We start from the raw sequence: 8,176 nt of genomic DNA on the forward strand, positions 1-8,176 counted from the left end.
AAGTGTACTAAAGAAAGCAGATGGTGCCTGGTTATCAAAAAGACTATCATCTGTGATCTTAAAGACTTGTGTTCAGACAAGTCAGGTGTCAACTAAGTCCACATGGAAGAAGGACACCAGCCTGTGTGATCCAAAGATGACAATAATAAAATCAAAATATGATGAAGGGAAAAATTTCAGAGCTTAAACTGTGAACATCAAATTTGTAGAAGGCTATGGAGGGGAATGGGAACCCAAAATCCATCTGTGGAGTATCTATTTGGATTAAGCCTCTGGCAGATCCCCTCTAGCCACAGGCAAGGGACAGGAATAGCTTTGCTATCAGACAAAGAGTATTGTAAACTTGATTATGGTAGATGGAACTATGATATGATACTTGGTCAATTGATCTTCATATTGACCCAACCTAAATTTGTCTAGGTTTAAATATGTCTTCGTTTTTCCATGACAGAAATTTCCTCTCTGGCTTATTTTAATATTGCTGGTGGTCTTTTCTTTCTTATTCTTTATTTTTATTAATAAACTTTTTTCTTTCATTTTTAAAAATTATTTCTGTGAGGTTTCCCAGTTTATGAAGCACAGAAGGTGCAGATGTATAAAGACAATAACTGATGCAATGGTTTATTGGTGATGGGAGGTGAGGAGGGTGAGAGGAATTGGGGAACAAACAATGAATGCAGGACGTGGTAGGGAGCACTAGAACTGATTGTGAAAATGTATATACAATTATTTTTTAAAGTGGCTTAACAATGGATATATGATATGTGAATTTTATATCAATAAAGCTTTTTTTTAAGCTGATAATGCTGGATATATATAAAGTCAGAGCATATGGTCAGAGCATTCCTTAGGGGCAAGGAGGGCAAGACTTCATCTTACATACTTTGGACATATTGTTAAGAGAGACCAGTCCCTGGACAAGAACATCTGGCATAGTAAAGAGAAGGGGCAGGGAAAAAGGGGAAGGCTCTCAATGAGATGGATTGACACTGTGGCGCAACAATGGGCTTGGGTGTAGGAATGGTAAGGGTGGTGCAGTGTTTTGTTCTGTTGTGTGCAGGGTCCCTATGGGTTGGAACTGATAGGATAGCACCTAACAGATATGTACATGGCCTTTTGAGTCATTTAACCATAAACTCTAACCTAAAAACAATGGGATTATGATGCAGCCCTGCTAGATATTTACTCTCATGAAGGACTACTAAAGATATGGGTGCTATAAAGGTGTGGTGAAGAAATCAAATGGGGCCTGGCTATCAGTAAGAACAACAGCTGAGGTTTAAAAAAAAATAAGTCAGCTCTATCCTCATGGAAAAAGCACACCAGCTGTCTGAACCAAGGATTATAAGTAGTAAAATCTAAGACCGAGGAGGGAGTTGTATTAGAGCTTAAGTTCTGAGCACCTTGTTTATAGAAGGTTATGGATGGCAGTGAAAGCCCAGAGTGGATTAGGCCTCCAGAGAATCACCTCCAACCATGACCAGGGATGGACTGACTTCGCCCTCAGAGTGCACTGGAAAGAGAACTAATGCAGATAAAGTCAAGTTAACATGAACGGCTTATCAGAGCTTCAATTGTGAATATCTGGTTTATAAAAGTCTGATCCAACAGACTGACTGAGACATGGCTAATCTAGGGCTGGCTAGGTTATGTCAGAGGCTGATGTTGATCTCAACTCGAGGCACTTTATTTAGGGTGAAGCCAACAAGCCCTTTGGTGTTTTTTGAGCACCGACGTACGGCTGACACTGCTGAGATGTTTGGGTTTTCACGATTTTGCACTGGATCCACCCTGAAAATACTCTAAATAGACATTTCAGCCATGGTGCTTTCTGCTCCTCCTTTGCTGCTCATTAAATCTTTCATGTAGGTGCCAGAACCATATGTAAAACAACTTTTTTTTAATGAACTTTTTTTTTAAACAAAAAGCCATAGAACTTGGTCACATTTTCCATTTGAAAATGATTTGCTGAAACACCATACTAAACAAACAAACAAAAACTACCGGCACCAAACAGGCTGCTTCAGACTTGGTTGCAATGGACTATCATGGAGACGTTGTGCACATCTTGCGTTAAGGGGAAACCAGTCTGCACTGAGACACTCATTAAGGATTCGTGTTTGGTGACCTGGGAAGAAAGTTCAGTGGCGGACTGTGAAGAATTCCCACAGCGAGGATCTCCTCGCAGTGTTCCATTGCGGGGATTTCCCTTTGCTCCGCAACTTCCAAGCCGGTTCGTCATACAAATGTTTTCTAAGCTTTCATTGTATTGCTGCAATAAATCTTTTAACAGCAATAAAAAAAGCAGAAGCCCCAAATCCATTTACAGGGTCCACACATGGATTAGGCTTCCGGGGAATCCCCTCCATTCATAGTTGAGGGATGTGAATGACCTTGTTACAGAGAGCATTCTAAAGTAGGTTATAGTAGATGCAGATAGGTCAAAATGCTTTCTGACCCATTTTAAAGCTGTTTCAGTTAAAAAGAGATGGAAAATACACATGAATTAAGCCCCTGGTGAATTTCCTCTGACCATGGACCAGGGATGTGAACAGCTTTCTATCAAGCAGATTGCTTGGAAAGCATATTGTTGCGGAAGCAGTTAGATTACAATGTATCACCTTATCATTCAATCTCCGTATGTTCCACTTACTTTTGTCCTAGTTTTTAATATTTTCTGCTTTCTTTTCTTTTCAACTGAGGTCTCTATCGGTTTACTTTATTATTCTTGTTAGTTTTGTTTGTTTTTAATGTTATTCTGTATATGAAATCCAAGATAGGTAAATCCAGAGAGACAGGAATACTGGATTCCTTGGTGGTATGGCAGGGGAGGCTGGGGGAAATGGGTAGCTAATAACAATAAGTACAAAACTGAAGAAAATGATCATTTAATAAAAAAATGAAGAAAATGTTCCAAAATTGATTGTGTTGATGATTGCACAACTCTTCTTGGTGTGATTGAATCATTGAGTTGAATGATATAGGAATTATATGCCAATGAAACTGTCAGGGGAAAAAGGTGACAGCCGTATAACACATTAGAGTCGCCAGGAGTTAGAATCAGTTTGGAAGTAACGCTTTTTTTTGAACATCCCATATGACAAGTTACTTGAACTAAATCTCAATTTTTCTCATCTGTAAAACAAAACAGTACACTTTCAAACTGTTAATGAGTTTTAAATGAACAAAGCAGCCTGTAGTACGTATCGAGCACCTGACAAAGTCAGATATCTGACTGTCTCACTTATACTCATTCTACTGATCACACCTCAGGGGCCACGAGCACGTGCACCTGCAGGGTCTAGGTGCACAGGGGTCTGTGACGACCTCCAGATTGGGTGGCTCATTTAAGAGGGTCACTGCCACTCGGCTCTTCGTGACTGAGGTTAGTAGCACATGGTCCCAGGGTTGCCCGATCATCCAATATTGCAAGAGAATCAAAATGTTCTGATTTCTAAATATGTTTCATATCCGTGTTTTTAAACAATGGTAATGAAACATAGAAAAACAGAAGCGAACAGAGTACAGCTCTTCTCCCACTGCACTGCGATCACAGCAGGGTTTGTATTGGTTCTGACCAGACTGTTCCGTGCATTTTCTAGTCGCCTGTTTGGAGCTAGAAGGGAACTGGGGGATCATTAAGCCCGATCCACCCTGGTTGCGCTGCAAAGTGCTGGTTCTGCCCAGGTCCAAGACAAGAGGCCGTGTGCCTAGCTCAACTGAGGCCATGAGTCGGGTGTCTATTCTTCATGGCTTTGATCCCATACTCTGTCCTCAACTGGACACTAAACTTGAGTGGGGCAAGGATCTGACTTTTTTTTTAATCATTTCATTGGCTCGTACAACTCTTATCACAACTCATATACCCATCCATTGTGTCAAGTACATTTGTACATTTGTTGCCATCATCATTCTCAAAACATTTGCTCTCTACTTGAGCTCTTGGTATCAGCTCATTATCCCCCTGCCTCCTCTCCACCCCTCCCTCACAAACCCTTGATAATTTATAAATTATTATTTTGTCATATCTTACACTGTCCGACGTCTCCCTTCACTCACTTTCTGTTGTCCGTCCCCCAGGGAGGAGGTTATATATAGATCCTTATAATCAGTTCCCCCTCTCCACCCCACCCTCCTTTCACCCTCCCGGTATCTCCACTCTCACCACTGGTCCTGAGGGTTCATCTGTCCTAGATTCCCTGTGTTTCTAGTTCCTATCTGTACCAGTGTACAAAGGATCTGACTTAAAATGGTGCCTCTCACATATAAAACCCAATCAGTTGCTATCACACAGTGTTCCATAGGGTTTCCGGTGGCTGGTAAGTACACTTGAACTTCCAACTTTTCACTTAGTAGCCAAGTTCTTAACCATTATTTGCACCGCCTGGTGACTCCTTGCACAGCAAGTCATCCATAGGCTTGTTTGCCTAATAGAACATACACATATGGTCATCCCTTCATAATTACACCACTACCTGAGGGATGTACACTTTCCCAAGGATGGGAGCTAAAATTGAGAACTTCTTTAGCAAATTTTACATTCTGTACCTAGAAAGTTTATAAATTTGGCTAAAATGCAGATTTTGGTTAAATTATTGCTCTTTCCCTTAGCCACCCACCCTCCCAGTCCAGCCCAGTAGCTCTTTGACTATTACAAATAAAGGTTAATTTCCTTCTGAGAATAAAAATGGGTGATGTGTCCCTTTTAAAAGAGTGTGGCCCCTGATTTCTCAAAAGACTTGAGAATCTAGGGGGAAAATTCCCCTTGAGACTCTAAGGGGAATATCGGAAACAAAGATTTCTTAACCACACTATTGTCCTGGTGAGTGAAAATAAAATCGTGGTGGTGGTTGCCTTCCATCCACAGGATGTGTTTCTAAACTACCTAGGCTATCCTGAACAAAGACTAATTCCCCAGAAACAGAAAGGGAGGAAAAGAGACAGTGGCTGCCGAGGTAGAGGAGAGCAGACACACTTAGCACACTCGCAGTGGGGTTGAAGGAAGAGGCATGAGAGCAACAAGTCTAGAACCTTTACTCTCGTTCCCCTAACAGTTTAGGAGTTGTGTTGTTCTTTTTGATGTTGTGGTTGTTTTCATGGTCTATGTTTGGGAAGTGCATATCAAAATTATGTCATATAGTAGTTTATTCACTCTTTCTGTCAGAAAACTGCCACATAAATCTGTTCAAAGAGTTACACCATTAGTAAAGATGCTCTCTGAAGATTACATAAAAATGTAAATGCAGTGTATATAGATAGATATGGCAAAATATTTCCAAAAGTGCTGAGAAATCGCTTTCCTCAGCGTCATAGTTCCCATAGATAGTCACAGTGGGTACCCTATTTATATTTTCATTTTAATAAGCATATGTATATGTATGTGCGTATGAACTTTTATTTTATGCAGGCAGGATCATGCTACATACTCTGTTATACATTTGCTTTATCTCTCAAGGATATAATTATTTACCAGAACATGTTATTTTTCACAACTTCATAGTACTGTATTTTGTATATGGATATAGCAAAAGGCATACAATCATTCTCATTTGGGTGGGCATTTAGATTAACTTCTATTTAGGGACACTATAAAAAGCCCTGGAGTAAATGCATGCAATTTGTTCACATGTACAAGTGTATCTGTGGCTTTAACTCCTAGAAGTAAAATTGTTAGTCAAAGAAGCACATCAAGCAACACAACCGTAGCATATGGTCTGTGCTCAAGCGAAGGTACCACTTGTGTCCTCCAGGAAGCCCTAGAAGGGAGTTGGCACTCAAAAACCATGTTGAATTAATGAATTAGTAATCACGGTAGTGCTAAAAGTAAGGTGGTTTTAATTCAGTTGTGCTTCAAACAATCACTTTTGTTTTCAGTTTACTTTTTAAGATTTTTGGAAAAGATACTTCACTTTCATACCATCTATAAAATGAGGTTTGGTGTCTCAGGAAAATCCTTCAGAATCAAGTTCAAGACACAGTGTGTCTCTTCAAAATTGCAGGTTCTTCCACGTGAGGACAGTCTTGCTATAGATATCAATAACCAGAAGATATTTTGCAAAGGAGGACTGTTTTTGGAGAAATCATCAAGACCCAAGAGCATATTAATTAAGAGTTTACCTATATTGAGAGAATTGGTTCTCTTTGTATTAAATTAGTACCAGTTTGGAGAAGTTAAAATGCCCATGGCAAGTCCTACATTTACTTCACTAGTTTGCTTATGGGAATCTCTAGAAGGTGCAAAGAGTCAAGCACTGAATGCTAGGCAAAAGCTTGTGGTTTGAACCCACTCAAAAGTGTCTTGGAAGATAGGCTGGGGTCTCGGTTTTCGGACGGTCACAGTCTTAAAACCACTATAGAACAACTCAATTCTGTACATTGGGAGTTACCATGAGTTGGACACAACTCCACGGTAACGAATAACAACAAATTAAATTATACATACAGAATCCTAGAACTCACTGTATTTAAATAAACATAACATTTACTGAGTGTTGACCTGTATGAGGCTCATAAACTTTTGTCTGAGGGGACCAGATAATCATCAATTTTTAAACAAACAGGAAAACAAAAAGAACATTTCATAGTTTCATTTTCTTTTTGGGGGGTGGGGGGGTTTCCGGTAAAAACCAGAAAACCTGCTAGACAAATTCTAAAAGAGCTGTAACACTACTTCATAGTTTAATTTTCTAAGCCCTAGGTTATGAGTCTTGTAAAACTCCCAAATTTCAGATGAATTCTCTTGACCATCGGCTTCCTGAGATGCCCCTTATTCAGCACCTACAATGAATGTTGCCTTGTAATAAGTTGCCCATCAACTAATGTGTGAGATTTATTTTATTTTGTTTTCTCTGAGGAGAGCCTTGCTCAGTGAGATATATGCTGACTTCTGACTTTTTTATACCATTAACTTGAAATCCTAATATCACTGATGTATAAATAGTCAGAGATAGAAATAAATCTATTGGCCCAACCAAGTCACTTCCAAATCGGTACAGGGCAGAGGGTTCACAAATGAGTCCGAGTGACCAAAAGAAGACAGATTTTTAAGGAGTACGTCTGCCTCAATTCCCAGCCCCCAAAAGTAAATTCTTGCACCGGACAACACAATCTCAATGCACAGTACCTTTAAGATGAGCTGCCGGTGGGCTGAGCAGATGCAAAGGAGGCTCAGTGTCCCAGCCCCACTGCTGCGTCTGCAGCCCTTGGATTAGTCCAGGCTGCAGGCACCGTCCTCAAATCTTATTGCAGCAGCTCTTTATATGTGGAGTGGAGGAGCTACAGAAATCCTCAGGCTTTCAAGGTCATTTGAGTCCAATTAGTAGCAGAATCAGACAATATCTTTCTGGGGACATTATAGCCTTCCCTCATGATGAGAGATGGCTCTAAACAAATCCCATCCCATCTCTTGCTACCAGACTCGCCCGGAGACAGGCAAGCTTCTGTTCTGGCAGGTCCCACGAGGGCTATGACTTGGCTTGAACAAAAGGAGACGATTTAGAACATGTACTGGATTATCCATGTGCTTCGCTCCTCTGGGACTTGTGAAAAGCTACCCTCTGTTCCTTCGTGTGTAAAGGGGATGAAAACGGTGGGACGAATCACACTTGGCTGTAACATTACAAGAAGACTTAGAGAGGTAGCTTGTTCTTTGGAGCCATTAATCCTTGCATGGAATCTGGTGGCGACATATCACGGTCTGCTTAGTTCCCTACCAGCTGCCGCAGGAATTGACCCCTGGTGAATGTTTGCCAGTAAAACGCTTCCAACTGCGATCGCCTTCTTCTTTTAGAGCAGCTCTTATTCCATCATGCAGGAGCACTTTGTCCTGAAGAAAAGACATGTCGACTACGCACTCATCTGATAGCAGAAATAGCTCTGTTTTTCATCAAATCCTCCTACTGCACTACTGATTTCATACCCATCACTTGGGCCAGTGACTCATAAATGTATAACTTATATTACACGTGCTCACTTTGTCTAATACTGATGTTTACATTTTATTTTGTTGAAGTAGTAATATTGGCAGTTGAGTCTGTGGATGCGTTCTAGTGAGTCCATTTACTTTAATGCCAGTATTAGTCTAGGTACTTCAGAGAAACAAATCCACAGCAACTCATGTATAAGAGAGTTTTATGTAAAGAAAGTGTGCATCACGAAAACATCCCAACCCAATGCT

The 8,176-nt window shown here is 40.5% G+C and overlaps 1 non-coding gene across 1 annotated transcript; it reads right to left on the reverse strand.

Annotated features, from left to right (window-relative positions):
- Positions 1–6,607: 6,607 nt before the first annotated feature.
- On the reverse strand, positions 6,608–6,669 carry LOC115868769. Its single transcript, XR_004045762.1, has one exon. It is a non-coding gene; the product is annotated as a U7 small nuclear RNA (small nuclear RNA).
- Positions 6,670–8,176: the final 1,507 nt, after the last annotated feature.

This window comes from Echinops telfairi, unplaced genomic scaffold (assembly GCF_000313985.2).
Source record: "Echinops telfairi isolate 266 unplaced genomic scaffold, ASM31398v2 ScPeMD7_1;HRSCAF=3_0, whole genome shotgun sequence".
NCBI classification, from domain to species: domain Eukaryota; kingdom Metazoa; phylum Chordata; class Mammalia; order Afrosoricida; family Tenrecidae; genus Echinops; species Echinops telfairi.